We start from the raw sequence: 16,029 nt of genomic DNA on the forward strand, positions 1-16,029 counted from the left end.
AGATGGCTCTTATATAATCACACTTTCCCATTATAAGTATGATTATATATTGAATTTCCTAAAATTTACAAGTGGAGACAGGAGCTCATAGAAAAGCTTTTCCTAGAGCAACTGCGTAACTCAAAGAGGGGCTGAGATCATACTGCATGGATTGTTATGTCTGGGAAGGATGAGGAAAGCAGTTCTCTACCTTTTTTCTCTGCCTTTTCATTCTGTGGAATTCCCACCCTCCCCTTTCTTTCTCTTCTCTTTGAACAACACATTTCCATACATGTGGCTGCTGTGGGGTGGTTGGCTGGATATCTTCACCAATTAGTGGAGAGACTCAGGTCTACCTTGGCCAAGGATCAATGAAGAGTTTTTGTAGTAGGTGAGATGAAAGAGCAAGAAGAGTTACCTTCATCCTCAAGGAGGCAATTTCCTATGTACTGTGTCACAACAGATAGAAAAAACTGGTCCTCAGTGTGCCAGGCATGGACTGAGAGATGGGGGCAAGCAGCAGCAGGTGACCAAGGACAGGACTGTTCCCTGCTGTTGAGAGCAGCCATGCGACCCCAGCAGTTTCTCCATGGTAACTTCTATCAACACCAATGAAGTGTTAAGCAAGTCACAGTTCCAATATGTTTATATTTACCTTTCACAGATGTAAAGGATTATCATCACCTTTTTGATACTCAGACAGTAACAGATAACCAGAAATGAGACATATTTTGAGGGATATTTTAATATATTCTAATGTTATCTTTATTCTGAACTCAGTAAAAGTTAGTGGGGACCTTGATTTGTTAGAAAAAATCATCATCCATAAATAAACATCTGCTGATGGTCTGATTCATTATCTCCTCCCCCACCCATTTCCAAAATAACAACCTAAATCCACCCTCCACACACCCCTCCCAGCTTTACCACAGCAGGAACAGAATTCAGATAATGAGGGCATGTGGAAAAGGTTACCAAACAAAGCTAAGGCAGTTAAATTTAGAGAAGGGAGAACTAACAGGTGGCCAGAGAAAAGGAAGGGAGGAAGACTTTGGAGAGGCAGTGAATAGAAATGTGATTACATTTGTTATGAGGTTTTTATATTAGGGAAAATGTTGGGAGTAAAATAAACCCTATAAAGAACTATTTAAAAATGTATTGTTTGCAGAGAACTGTAATCAATCTAACTGACAGTCAGAAAGGTCTATTTAAATTACAGGGCTTTTCTCCCTTGTGCTCTTACCAAAATCAGCTTCAAATGGGGAAGAGTATAGAAACCCATACTGAACTCATCCACTGACACATTGAACCATTTCCAAGTCTCAACTGCATTTTATGCCTCTCCCTTTCTTTTATTTTACAGCATGATCTGACCTGGTTTTGGTCCAAGGGTTTATCTTGGGATGTTAATACCAAGATCCAAGTGCCTTCCAGACCTCTGCTTGCCTGTGTGTCTTCAGAGCAAGCGGTTCTTTGTCTCAAAGCTAACTTTTATCAAAGGACCAGTGAAAAAAGACATCTAACACAGTCATCCACCCACTGCTTTCACTTGGTAAAGACAGCTTTGAGTGTGACTGTGTGCCATGGACTGACTCCTAAAAGAGTGATTCTCCACATAGGGGGCTGAGAAGTATCTAAAGAAGGAAACCAAAGTTTGACTCATAGTGTTTTATGCGCTATGTTAGGCTTCTTGTGATATTGGAGGATATTTTCTGAAAGACAGATTTGGTTCACTTTATGTGATGAGTGACTTTGACTAACTTGATTCTATGTTTTTGTGAAATGATACTGAGGCTTTCTTAGATTTTTGGTTTATACAAATTTTGAAGAAATCTATACGTTGGCCTTAGAGCTAGCTTCTATTTATTTATTTATTTTTAGAATTCAGAAATGGGATTTATCTTTACCATTAGTCATCTGTGATGCTGTTTTTGTCTATCCATCAGTCCTGGAATGAAAGGGATTTTCCTTCAGAAGTATCAATCTAGCTCTTCATATATAGACTCTAAAAGAATTTTCATACTTAAATATGCATATTGTAGGTATCTGAATTTGGACAAAGGAATCCCACATGAAGTGTTTGCTGTTTTGAACTGAAATTTGGAGTCAGAAGTCACAATTTTCAGTGTTTTTTTCCTAGTATAACAGCATTAAGGCCTTGGGTAACATATTATTATTTATATTAGTGGAAATCCTCCAAGGATTGATTATTTTCTTCTTGTAGACTCCGACTAGATTAAGGAGGTGTATTATGATAATGCTGTATTGCTACTTCGTTTTATCTGAAGGAATAACTTAAAATTTTACTGTCCCTGAACCATGATCGGTTGTGCATTGACGTGGCCAGGGTGCCTTTGCGTAACCTCAGTGTAGCTTGTGGCTGGTGTGTCAGAACACAGCGTTATCCTGAAGGTAGTGTTTTTAGGTCTCTTTTTATGATTCAGGGACAATTGCTTGAATTTCTTCTTCAACGTGATGGACACTGACTCCATTTTCAGAAATATTGATTCTGAACAGGAGCATTTAGATAGTGACAGAGCCATTGTTACAAGGACAATAACAAGGCTTTTCTTTCTCTCTCCTTTATATTAGTCCCTGGAAAACATAGCCCTGGCTACCTCAATCAGCTTTAAAGAGGAAAACGTAGCATGCAGCCTCTGTTCTTTACTAGGTGGGAATAATTTTATTTTGGGTGTCCTTTTTGTTCAGAGGATTGGCCCAGTCTCAAATGGCCTTTCGTTCTAATTCTGCACTGACTTTGATTAATGCTATCTCTCTATTTGGGGATTGACTAATTAAGGCTATCCTATTTGAAATCAGTTTGCTTTGCTTTTTTTCCCCCCAGTGATTATTTTGAGTTTGAAATGGAGCAAGACACCCTGTTGTACAACTTCTTTAAAGTGTTTTCTTTCCCAGTGCTAAAAGCAAATCAGATTAAAACTCTTTTGTTTTACTTTGGAGCATTCCCTGATCCAATCTGTCTGTGCTTATTTAACCAAATCATCCTGTTTCATATTACTGTGTTGCTAATTATAGTATTGATTACCTCTTCCTCTCATTCATTCTTTTCTCAGGCTTGTTAACCAGTAGCATGAAATTCTGCAGGGTGAGTTTGCTTAGCATATCCTTGAAATTACACTTGGAAACTGTTACTTGGACAGTTACTTTAGAGGCATTCTTAGAGGTCATTACAGTTTTTGTCAAGAACAGTTTAATTCTCTGCCATTTTCCACTTTTGTTATTATTGTGGATTGTCATGGGAGCAGGTTAATTTGGTCCAATTTCCTCCTCATGTTCTGTCCCTCGTCTTATGAATGCAAACACATGAAAGCTGGACTCTGTAGAAAATTAAACTTGTGACAAGTAATTTTTGTGACAGAGGCTTTAATGAGAAGGGAAAAATACATTTAAAAAAATCTTCTTTCACTTAATAAGGATAATCTAAGAAGTTGTATGAAAAGCCCTGGAGGACAGCTCTGACCTGTCTGCTGATCATGTTCTGAGCCGTGCTAGGACCAGCCCTGGGCACGTACAAACAGGAAGGAAAATTCATGGGCAAGCAAAATTAAAGTCTCTTTCTTTGAAAAGCAATCAAAGCTCCTCAGTGGTGATCTAGGAGAAAATAGGCCTGTGGCCCTGCCATCTGGAGACAAATGCTGTACGTGAAGGGGCTGAGTCCCGTGACCTGCAGCAGCTCGGCTCCACACTGTCCTCTGGCCTGGCTCACTGCTAGGGATGATGTGGAAGTAGCCATTGCCTGCTCAAGTCTAGTGGCAGATGTATAGAGAAAGGTATGAAAAATAAATAGATGTTGAGCCTGCCTCAGATAAACCTTTCCAGCTTTTGGCAGCTGCTGGTTTAGAGGCTTTCAAGCCAGTGTTGGATCCAGACCCTTAGGTACTAAGTCTTCATGACTTTGTCTAGTCCCTCTTAAAATCCTTTGTCTTCTGCAATAACTTGTGTCAAGGAGTTCCATAAATTAGCTGTGTAAAAAAGCACTTTATTTAATTTGTTAGACATGCTGCCTGATCGTTTTATCAAATTCCGTTCCTCACCCCCACTTACTCAGCTACAAAGAGTTGCCCTCTCACTGCCTTCCCACTCCTGGCTTTACAGACCTCCTGCTCTCCCCGAGCTGCTCTCCTGCCATGCTCCAGAGAGCGAGCCCTTAAGGAAATGAGGGTGTGTTAATGGCCTGTCTGGAGCAGCTCAGGATCGGATCCATCAAGCAGCACTGTGGACTTCAAAGGGAGCACTCTGTAGCAATGAAGGCAGCAATTTTATCCATGCTATTGAACGATGCTCTTTGCAGGGGGCGTTTACCACAGTCTTGCTTTTCTTGCACAACTATTCATGTAGGTGTAAGCATGTTTTTAGGATAACTTTCTTACAGTGGGAATCAGGGGTCTCCCTGCAAGTGGTTTGGTTGTCACCCTGTGTGTGGGTGTCCTGGGAGTCAGGAGGCTGGGGCTCTTCCTGGTCCTGCCTCGCTGCACAGGCTGGGGAGCAGCCACAGCCCTGCTCCCTGCTTCCAGGTTCCCTCTTTGTGACTTGGATCAATAGGTGTTCAGCCTCCTTCAAATCTACAGTGACACATCTCTGTGTAAGTTATAGGTGTTACTAAAAGACTGGCAAGGCAGCAGCTAGGAGATTACACGCAGTATCTGAGAGGCTTTTGTTGTTGGAAACCGGCTTGTTTAGATGTGAAGAAATCAGAGTTTTTATAAGCAGAATGTGTTTTTTTTTTTTTTTTTTCCCAGGTCTGGATGCTCCCAAAAGCAAGAACATTTCCGTCAGGTACTAAAATCTGGCTTTTGCTTTCAGTGGCAGGCAAGGACATGTGTTATTACTGTACTTGGACAAAATGTCACTCAGGATAATACAGAGCTGCAGACAAGCATCGCTTTAAAAGCAGGCCCTTGTCTCTCTGCATTTCCTCAGCACACTGAATGTTTGGCTAAGCTCCAGGAGCTTTCCAAACACAAACAAGTATTTATGTATTAAGCCTTTTTATCAGGCTATGCTCTGTCTGAGCTGGGATGTGGGCAGCCTTTCTAATAAGGTGTATGCAGAATTGTTAATGGCTTTCCCATCAACCTGTGCAACAAAAATATAGAAGCTTTTAAATATTAAAAATGCTTAATAATACGTCTGTTTTGTAAAAGTAAATTACTGTCTCTCTTCCACTAAACACTATTAAGAAGAATGAACTAATTATGGGTTCAAAAGAAACCCTAAAATTTTTCCCAGATAAATAGATTCCTGTATGTGTAATGGTGAGAGTATGAAAAGCAGATTGAAACTTGGAGGTGGCTTGTGTCTGATGCTGGAATGAGCTTCAGCATCTCTGGTCCAGCCCTGGTCAGCGGGCGACACTCCCTCCGGCTGTTTGGTTCCTTATATCAAGGGAGCTATTCAGCTTGGGCCAGGCTCCAGGTAGCAGGTGATAATCAAGCTAATAATGCTTGTGCAGTTGTTAGCATAAGCCAGGCAGCAATTTAGGATTTCTAAATGCGGTTCAAATAGGAACAGCACTGGCTGCCTTTAATGGTGAGGGTGAGTGGGAGTCAGGAGCTGTACAATGCTGTGATCTCTGGTCCACCACCCGTATGCAGTGGGTGACCGCCCTGGAGCAGTCGTAATCACGCTGGCATTTTGAGTTGATGAAGTTTGAATTGCTGGTGCTCCAGCTGAGCTTGTTGCAAACTCTGGTAAAGGATTTCAGGGCTGTTACTCTGCTCTCCTATCCTTACCAGGCTCACCGGAATGAAAGAGATGCATTTAAAATACGTTTAAATATTTAGATATCTTTTAGGATTGAAGATGCAATCTGTTGTTCAGACCTTAATTTCCATGTTTTCTGTCAGTGGAATCATCTCCAAAATAAGCTACTAACTCTAAATGCATGTCACAACAAAAGCTAGCCTCAGATACTACCTTGAAATAAAGTCTAATCAGCTGTGAGATGTGCTTTGTATTCACAGTTTCAGTCATATTGACTCCTTTCCCATACATTTATAGACGACACGCTGTCTCCTCTGTCCTTAGACAGGTGGAGATAGCTCTCAAAAGAGGAGTTTCAGTGTAAATGTTTGTCTTCATGGATTTAAATTTCACTTGCCTCAAATAGTATCTAAAATGATGTCACATTTTCATCAAACAGGTAAGTAGGAGTTATTGCAGCTCTATGGGAGTTCAATGGAAATGAGTTATACGTGCGTAGGGATTAAAGGGGACAGGATCAGGGCTGCACCATTTAATTTCCTCTGCCCCTTCATCAGGTAAAATCAGGATCCTTATCACTAAAGGAGCTGAGAAAGGGACATGAGAGTCGGGGGAGAAACCTGGCAGTGAGCTCTGGAGAGCATGGAGGGCAGTGGAAGGTGGGTTAGAAGCATCCACAAGGTCCTTTTTGGCTCCAGGTTGGAGGTTTCAGAGAGCTTTGTGGGGAGGCTCTTTCTGAGAGAGCTTCTGTCACAGAAGTGGATTCATATGTTGGATGAATGTGGCTTTGAGGAGTAGTCTTTGATACACCACGCTGTCTGGAAAACTCAAATATTTGGGCTCAGCCACAGTTCACTTTTAAGCCTCTAAAGGATACTGGAGTTCATTGTATCTCTTTCCTTCCAGGAGTATTTATTTATTTTTCTTTCACCCATGTTTCTTGATGGTCCCTGTTAGCATGCAGCTCTCCTTTATCTAGAGATCAAAAAAAACCTGTATATATGGCAGGGTTGTTGAAAGTAAAAAGGGGATAAAAGACTGATAGCTGGGAATAAAGCCAATGTTGTGGTTTCTCTAAAAGCACCTTCCTGAAGCATAAATGCTCAGGAGAAAAGACCAGATGTCGTGTGTGTGTGTGTTTTTAATATGGGGCTTTGGCTTAGAGGGAAGTGATAAAAGATAACTATCTCTAGAAAGGGGGACATGGAACAGGTAGGAAAGGATGATGAGCTGAAGACCAAATGCTCCCCTTTGCTTGTACTTCCTCTTGTCAGGGAGAGAGGGAACTTTCTGGCTGATTGATTCTTTGGCCAGAGCAGCTGTGGCTAGCAGACAATAGATGCTTTAAACCACAAGTTTCATCAAACACTCTCAACAGAGCCTTTCTTCCTCAAATGAAGAGGAGACGCCCTTAGCATCTGCTCTGGCTGAGGATTGCTTTCTCTTGTGCACTGGGATCCCCTCACATCTGCTCAAAGCAATGAACCTCCCCTGCAGAGAAGGTTTCTAGGCCTGCCAAGCCAGAAGGACAAAGTGATGCTCAGCCAGCTCTTCCCTGTCCTGCTGTTCTGTGAGGCTTACATGGGCACTCAGTTTGGGGAAGAAAAAGGCTGCAGGCCCACAGCATGAAAGTGAAGGGTGCCACCCCAGAGCCTTTCCCTCATGTTACAGCAGGGCAGTGGCTTTGCTGATTCCCCCTGGCTGGGTGATGCACTGAGCATGACCCTGTGCATCTTTTCGACAAAGAGCCAAGACCAGGGAGAGCTCACGGAAGTGAGCTGGGTCACGCTGTACTAATGCTCTGTGCTCACAATCCCCATGTTAAATGGTGTGCAGACGCACAGCTGACATGAGCTCCCTGAGGTCAGAGGAGCTGTGGCAGGAGAAGTTTCTGCTCAGTGGCTGTGAACAATGTGCATTGCTGCTGCAGGATGAGCTGTGAAACAAAACACGGTGCTGGGAAGGAAGAAAGAGTCAGTTCAGAGTAATTTTTCTAAGCAACTTAAATTGCAAAAATGTCAATGTAGCCTGATGGGCATGAGGGGCAAGGAGCTGCTGTGCTTCTCAGTGCCAAATCACTGCTGCTCTTTGCAACTTCAAGTGAGTCAGGTCTCCCTTTCTCTGTCAGTCTTTTCTCCTGCAGTAGAAAACAGAGGAGAAAGGGAAGGAGCAGGAATCTCCTGGAAAACGTAGGAGACTGAACCGGAGCATGAGCTATCCTGGGACACGTGAACAACCTCAACATTGTTTGTAGCTGTGTTGTTAAGGAAGTGTGTCTAGATGATAGCTCTGCTGCAGTTTTTCTATGTAGAAAGCTTACTTAAGCATGATTTCTCCCAGGACAGTTAGTGCTTTTCTTTTCTTTGGACAAGCATAGAAGGATGAAATGGATCCATCCACAAAAGCCCCAAAAGCTGCTGTTTTCACCAGCAGAGCTTGCTGTCGCCTGGGATGGCCAGGAGCATCACTCATGGAGCATCTCAGTAATTGGACTTTGCCAAGAAGGAAGTAAATAAAAGGTACCCGGTGAGGATTGCTCCAATGGCACAGATTTCACAAATTGAAAACATATTAGCTTCTGACAGCTCTGTTCTTCTATAGACAAAACAACTACATTCCCAAGAGCCCTGTGCTTAAAGTTCTAAACATTTTCCCTTCTAGTGAATTCTTCGTGCATCTAAAGAAGGCTTTTAGCATCTAAAGAAAGCTCTCAGTCTGAATTTTGCACTGTTTTGCACCTTGATTTATCATTCACACCAATGCCAGGCAGTCTCAAAATGTTCCTTTGCATCTGATTTGGCAGCATTTCACATCCACTTGGCACTGGGGCATATTTACATCCCTTGCTCCACTGGGTATGAGGCAGTCAGAAATTTGGCCCTCTAGACACTTCTAACAGTTGAACCCAGAGTCGGGCCTATTCTCTGGGACTTGGCAAGATTTCTGTTTGTTTCTTCTGTGCTCTGCTCATCCTGCCTCTATTTTCAGCTTCTGCCAATAAAACTGGAGAGGAAACATTATGGTTTTGAAGACAAAAAGTAGAAGGTGCATCTTAGAAACATGTTTTTATTTCAAGTTCATGGCTTCATCCTTCCCAGCTGTGTGCAGCATACTCCAGACTGGAGATAGGTTGGGAGGAGAAAGCTTGTGCAGTGGCTAGTGTTTCATAACAGCCTTTTCTCAGGCTGGTGGAGGGAAAGCTTGGTGCTTTGCACTAGTGTGCCAATATATAGTTGAGTCAATAGGTGCCTTTTTTTTCCCCTCTTCACATGGATGAATTTGGCTCATGGATTTTCCAGTAAATCACTAGGAAACTACTTATGACTTGGCCTTCTTTGTATGACTTCTGCTCTGCCTGCCAGTTACACCAAAGAGAAAAGCTGACAGCCTGGCAGATCCATGCTCCTTGTCCCAGTACAAACTGGGGCTGCTCTTTGCCAGCAGTGCGGTGCAGGCCGCCCCTCCTGGTTTCTGTGAGAAGCGGAGGCAGGTGCAAGGCTGTCCTGTTAACAAGCAGAGATGAGCGGAGCACGAAGGCCTCTCTCAAATCAGGAGGCATGCATGGTAATCAGCCAGGCTGTAGCTGGGCGGCTTTGGGGTGAGCTTTCTTTCCCAGTGTGCCGTGGTGGCCAAGAAGGCCAGTGGCATCCTGGTGTGCATTAAAAGGAGCAGGGCCAGCAGGCCAAGGGAGGTGATCCTCCCCCTCTGCTCTGCCCTGGGCAGGCCTCCCCTGCAGTACTGTGTCAGTTCTGGGCTCCTCGGTACAAAAAAGACAGGGATCTCCTGGCAACAGTCCAGCAGAGGGCCACGAAGATGATACAGGGCCTGGAGCACATTTCCTTTGAGGGAAGGCTGGGAGACCTGGGGCTGTTCAGCCTGGAGAAAAGAAGACTGAGAGGGGATCTTACTAATGTATACAAATACCTGAAGTGTGGGAGATGGAGGGACTTAGCCAACCTCTTCTGATTTTTTTTTTGGATTTATGATTTCTCTGGGAATTCATGTCCCAGGAAACATGCGCTGCAGAGAGGAATCCAGGAATTCATTTTACTGTGTATTTCCAGGCACTGCTAGTTGGCTTTGAAAACTACAGCTTATAATTATTTTTGATTATATCGATGTTTGTATGCTAGTGTGCATACTATGGGCCAGATGGTACGACTGTTGTTACCTGCATTGCAGATGCAATTTGGCCCAAATGATGGTGTAAGTCACCCCAAGTGTCTCCCCAGTGCAAGAATTAAATATTAGTTTTTGTGAATATTATTTTTTTTCCCCCTAAAAATGAAATTGGGAAAAGTAGATATGGTGAAAGGAAAAAAAAAAGTAATAAACAGTACAGCTAATACAAGGCTAATCCTTGGCTGCAGCTTTGGGCTTTTGCAGCACAAATTAGAGAGCAGCCTTTGGATTTCACTGGTCATCCCAAAAGAACTGGTGCTAGTCACCCACGATAGGATTAGGAGAGCACAGAAGCATAGAGCCTGTACCAGTTTTGCAATCCTTCCTATCCCCGTGAGTCGCTCTGTGCAAAGATAACCTGTAGACAAGTCTGTGCGGAGAGGAAAGGTTGAAGACAACAGGAAATTTTGGTACCGCACAAAGTGTTACGCTCCCTGATTCTTCTTAAAGGATTCAGTGTAGTCACTTTGAGAATAGGCATATGGATTGATTTAATAGCTGTGGTACGTGTGTGATACCTAATATAGTTGGCATCTGATGAATGAAAGGTAAAAGGAAATAAAAAATCCTGAGGCAGGATGGAATGATCAGTAATCACAGTTGCTAACACATGATTTTATCAAATGTCTTGGCTATCTGGTGATGTTTATGGAAGTCCTGTGACTATATAAGAATGTTTCTTTGCAAAGAGGAAAAAACAAAACCATGAACCAAACAAAAACGATTTAAAGAGTAAAGCATTATGCTGTGGTCCTGAAGATTCAAACCGCAGGGAATAAAAAAGAGCATTGCATGGACTCTGTTTTATTAAAAAAAAAAAAAAGCATACAAAATACCATGACTTTAACCTCCTGATCCTGATTTTCTGGTCTATACACAAGCTCTTGTAGTCAGTCATTCTAAACCGTTAGCAAAAAGTGTAATAACAAGGTTTCAGTGCTACGTGGATTTTCAGTAGTATGTGTTTCCAAAGCAGGTAGTCCACAGAAAAAGGTTTGGATGCTCTTTGTCTGCCACTGGCCTGGGCTGTAGGCTTGGAGGAATCTAAAGCTATTTCTGGCTTAATCACAGAAGTCTGGGTCACCCCTCCTGAGAATAAACTGGATTGCATATTGTAACTGCAGCTCATGTTGAGGAGAGGAGAGGCTACCCTGGAAATCAGCATAAAGCCTTTAGTCCTTTCCCTGCCTTTTGCTGTTTTCTCCCAGGTGTTGTGACTACCTTGGGAAACTAGAACAGCTTTTAGAATAAACAATGCAAACAGTGAAGTAAAGATCAAGGATGCTTTAAATGAAGTGTAACATCTTCACACTCCTTTCTTTAATGTGCTAGAAAATAAGTGGAAAGAGAAATATGAAGGGCAATGAATTTTGACTCCTTCAGTACTTAAAGGTACCAACATTTCTTGCTGGGAACTGGATTTCAGGAGTCATTGCTGTGTTAATCCTGCAGTATCATATGCATTTCCTCTGATCTTGTCTTGCAATGTAATTGTATTGCTGTGGTCATCTGCATTCCCTCTTTCTGCAATTGCTTTACGCTTCCCCTGCAATAAGGCTGAATTCAAGATCTGCATTTTGAAAAGTAAATCAGTATAAAACATCTGCATAGAAATGGCTCTGAAATGAGTGAACTTCTCTTCTTTGGCATAGAGATCCTCAGAGATGTATCACTGCTGTGAATATTTTAGCTGCCTGGTTTCTAGCAACTCATGTAGGCATGAGCCCATTTGCATTGAGATCAGAAGTGTCTTGCGATGGACTGGACTTGGGAGTAGACTGCTGGAACCGTGCCTGTCTTTGCTACGGTGCTAATGAGTAGCCAACATAATGGGTAAATCAAGGCATGAAGAATTTAGGTGGTTGCCCTAAACGCTAAGGCCAGGTAGAAATGTGATCCAGCCCTTTGGGTGAGCCCTACTGGCCCATTTATGTGTAACAGGGCAGTGCTTCCACTGTCTCCATCAGTACTTCTTTCCTCAGATGTTCTCGAGGGGAAAGCTGCTGTGCTTCTGAAGGGCAGCTTTCACAGGAGTCCCTTTGAAAAGCCACTCCCCTGTGGATAGGGGTGATGTGGCAGCATCTACGCATCGCTGGGTTTGGCTGATTTGAGCTTCTTGATGTGGTCTCTGATGTTATATATTCTCCGTTTTTAGGTAATAAGAGATACCAGGGAATTAATAATTGATTTTGTTTCTCAGATGTAATGTTTTGGTTCCTGACCCTTCCTAAAAGTAGACAGAAGTCTGCAGTAGATGGAATTAGGCAGTTTGTATCTGGATAGATTTTCTCAGCCCCTGGATTGTCAAATGTTAAATCTATTTGAAGATAAAAGACCAAAGCTTGTTGTAGCTATACTTGTGTAAGCTGGAGTCTGTTGATGCTAATGGGAACCGTTTGCAGGATTTAGAGTCAGCACTTAACACCAAAGTATTTTCATAGATTGGGGGCACAGATCAAGTGAATTTTGAAAGTATTCACTTTATCAAAGGTGGGTCTGATCCAGCCCAATCCTGAACTTCCGCATCTCTCTGACTTCAAGCAGAGATGGTTATTTCTTGCAGGAATCTTGCTTTTGTGGTTGGGGAGGGGTTGGGACTGCTTTGCTTCAATTTGGAGTTTAAGCAGCATCCCAAAAGCCAAGCGCAACTAACTCCTGAAGAGGTCTGGCTTTACTTCTGTTGTGTGCTGTCCTTACTTCTGGTATGTACTGTCCCTGCGTGCCACCTAAATCAGCTTGGAGCCCATGGCAACACCAGAGCGCTATGCAGACGAGCGCTGTGTTTTGCAGATACCGCAAGGGAGGCAGTGCAAGGTTTGCACAAAGCCACAGAGCAAACACTGGCAGAACTAGGGTCGCTCGAGCTTCTCTTCTCCTGTCTTTAGATCACATTGCGAAACCAATTTTGTGACCTGCTTCATTTTTTGGCTTTAAAAGGAAAATAAATTTCCACTGTAAAAGCTCTGAGAATAGTCACAGGTGTCTGGGCATTATGTGACTACTTAAAATCTTTGGGTGGCACAGAAAGATATATCAGGGTTTTTTTGTTTTCCAGAATTAGCTTGTTGAGGCATGACTTAGTAGACTTAATGTGCTTAGTGCATTCATTCTTTTCCAATTCTTTTTTTCTGTGTAAATCATGTTCTCCTTGTGCATTAAATCCACCCTAAAAAAAAAAAGTTTCTCAATTATTTAGACTTCAGAAAGTTTCCACACCTGCTAACTCACCATACCAAAAAAAAAAAAAGCTAAATGCTATTATATTTTCTATTTACTGCTCACAGTTATAAAACCCCTCTTAATGAATTGAAATATAAGTGAATTATGTGTCCTCATTTGTGGTTGCAAGTTGCTATTATAAATAATGTAAATGGATGCTTGTGAAGTGGAGTACAATTTTTTTTTTAAACAGAAATGTTAGGAAGAGAGGCAAAAAAAGTTTTGGTTGGCTTGTAGTATGTGATATCACTTGTCCGAGCTGTGCTTAAGTCTTTGTAAACTCACTCTTCTTTTTGTTCATATCCTTTGTCTTAAGAAGTGCTTCTATTCCAAAATACCATTCTGATGTTACCTCAGCTTCCCCGTTAGAGACAAGAAGTATGTTTTTAAAATAAATTTAATTTCAGAATTTGTTTGTAGCAGGACAATGAGAAACATACTGTATAAATCTTCGGCAGGGACTGCAGAAAGAAATGTGTTTTTTTTTTTTTACAGGATACAGAGTGCAGGACTGGTTTTGAAATCAGTGAAGCAACATAGATGATTTCTAATACCTAAAATACTTCATTTAGTATTGAAATATATCATTACTTACAAGAAAAAAAGTTTTATGTATTTGTTTAAAACATTTGCCAGATGCATCCTAAAAACAACATCCTTAATAAGAACCTGGACAGTAAGATACGCTTGCATAACTTCTTTGCAAGGCTTGTTTTTTTATCCCCCTCCACCCAGCAAAAGCCTGCTGCTGCTTTTAGAAATGAGAAACACATAAAAGAAGGTCTGAAGGCATCAAAAAAAAACAAAAACAGATCTGAAATTAGTAGGATTTGTGTTTCACATTTTTTCTTTTAAATATTTTCTTGTATTGCAGCTCAGGCATTAAGATCTGGAGTGACAGGGGGTCTAAATACTTTCCTTCTAGCTTTATTCTTTCATAATAAAGAATTACAGTAACTTTTGTTTCAGTTGTGTTAAATTTCAATAAATTCTTTTTTTTATTACCAGAAAAATACACATTAAAAACTTTCTGAATTTTACAAGTATAACATTAAAAACATAATCCTTTTTGGCATTGCATTTTTCTCCCGTTTCTCTTATTCTTCAATGCCAGTTTTGACTGCTTAGCTCAGTCACGGGAGTTTGTCAAAATAAAAAATGTTTGAAATGAGTGTGAACATCAGCTGTGAAACAATTACACAAAAATGGGAATGAAAAATAATACCTAGAACATCATCAGCTATTGAGTGTGGTTTTTTTGGGGGGGGGTTTATATTACAATTTTCCAATTAGCAAGTCCTGCAGCCATTCCTTATGTTTGCAACTTTGACATTGTTCAGCGTAACTTGTATCAGTGTTAGGTTTGGGAAACACCAAGGTCAGCACCAGGATCTGGGAGTCTTCAGTCAGACTGGAGCAGTAAAACATGCCTCTGCAGTCATTTAAATCTGGATTGAGCCCACGGGGGTGTGTTTTCCCATATCTGGCACTGAGATGATGTATTTAGTCTCTAGCATGCAGTAAGTTGCTAGTTTTTTTCTTCCAGTGAAGCCAATTCAGTGGTGCGAGGCTCAGCTAAAGACATATTTGAGGCTGCTGCTGTGTTGCAGCAATAGACATGCTGCCACTTGTGGTAACTCACAGCTTTGGGAACGTTTTGTCTTCTGCTCTCTCTGATGGGTCTGCTGGAGAGCAAATTCGATAAGCGTGCTTTTCAGATGATGATGATGGAAGAAAGAGACTGCCACGAAATCACTACAGGATCCTCTCCCCCTCTTTGCCTTGCACTCTGCCTTCATTTATCTCGGAAAGCTTGAATTGCAGTCCCGTTGCTATTAACCTTTCGACTGCTGGCATTTTACCCAGAACGCTTGTCTCCAGCTGGCAGCGGACAGGGGAGGATTTGAGCAACTCTGTAGTGATGAATTGGTGCTGGTGCTTTACTCAGCAGCTGCTCTCTGGGACGTGGGAGATGCACTGTGCAGCTCCGCAGTTGTAATGCTGCCTCTGCCCAGGTAGCCACCTGCAAACGCCCGGAATCCTGGAGCAGGCAAGAAGCAGAAGACTTGTAACACCAGAAGGCTTACCCTGATGGGATTTTTCTTTCTACCAGTGTTTTGCTTCCCTTTGTACAAGGACACAGCCTTTCCTGGCTCTTAAGTTAGCAGCTGCCTCCCAGCCCCCTAAAGCTTTGCTTTTTGCTGCAGGGCTGTTGCTGGAGGGAAGCACCACATCAGTGTGTCCCTCCTAAAGGCTGGCTCCTTCCCTCTCAGATCCAGAAAATACTTGTTGTCTAGGCTGTGTCACTGGGTTTCAAGGTGCATTGTGGACCACGGTGTTAGTGCTAGCACTGCCATGCTGTTTTTGGCCTTCCCCAGCACCGTGGGCACATGGCATGATGCTGGGTGTGCAGCTGCCAGTCCCAACATCTGCTCAGCGCGGGGCAGGGGATGCTTTGTACCAGTTTTCTCTGGCCTGTTGGTATAGCACGCAGCAAGAGGTACCATAAAGTACAGAGGTGGGACAAAGTCCGGTCATGTTGCTTGCAGGGGAAGGTGGCTGCCATCTGTAAGTCTGTCCCACGTCTGCCCCCAGTGAGTTGTTAGTAGATCTGAGCGAGATACTGACCACTGCTCTGAGCCCACTGGGCACTCACAGGCACCTGACTGAGTATGAGCAGCCCATGATCTGGTGTGGTCATTATTCTGCTCTGGAGACCACACTAGATACATGTCAACAAAAAAAGTTGGTCTCCAGAGAAGCTTTTATTTTAAAGAGCTAATTGCCCATCTCTTCTGCATAATAAATGCCTTTTTTTCTTCCCCAGCAATGCGGCAGAATTTACCAATGTGCAAACACTGTGGGCAACATCTATTATTTAACTTTCATTACCATTAATATGAATTAAACTGATGGTGTTTGTTA

General features: G+C 42.4%; 1 protein-coding gene across 1 annotated transcript in view; it reads left to right on the top strand.

Moving 5' to 3' along the window:
* The window catches only part of SGCD (sarcoglycan delta), a 526,403-nt gene that overhangs the window by 27,287 nt on the left and 483,087 nt on the right, over positions 1-16,029 (top strand). The window lies entirely within an intron of this gene.

Source organism: Anser brachyrhynchus (assembly GCF_964034855.1).
Source record: "Anser brachyrhynchus genome assembly, chromosome: 14".
Classification (NCBI taxonomy): Eukaryota; Metazoa; Chordata; class Aves; order Anseriformes; family Anatidae; genus Anser; species Anser brachyrhynchus.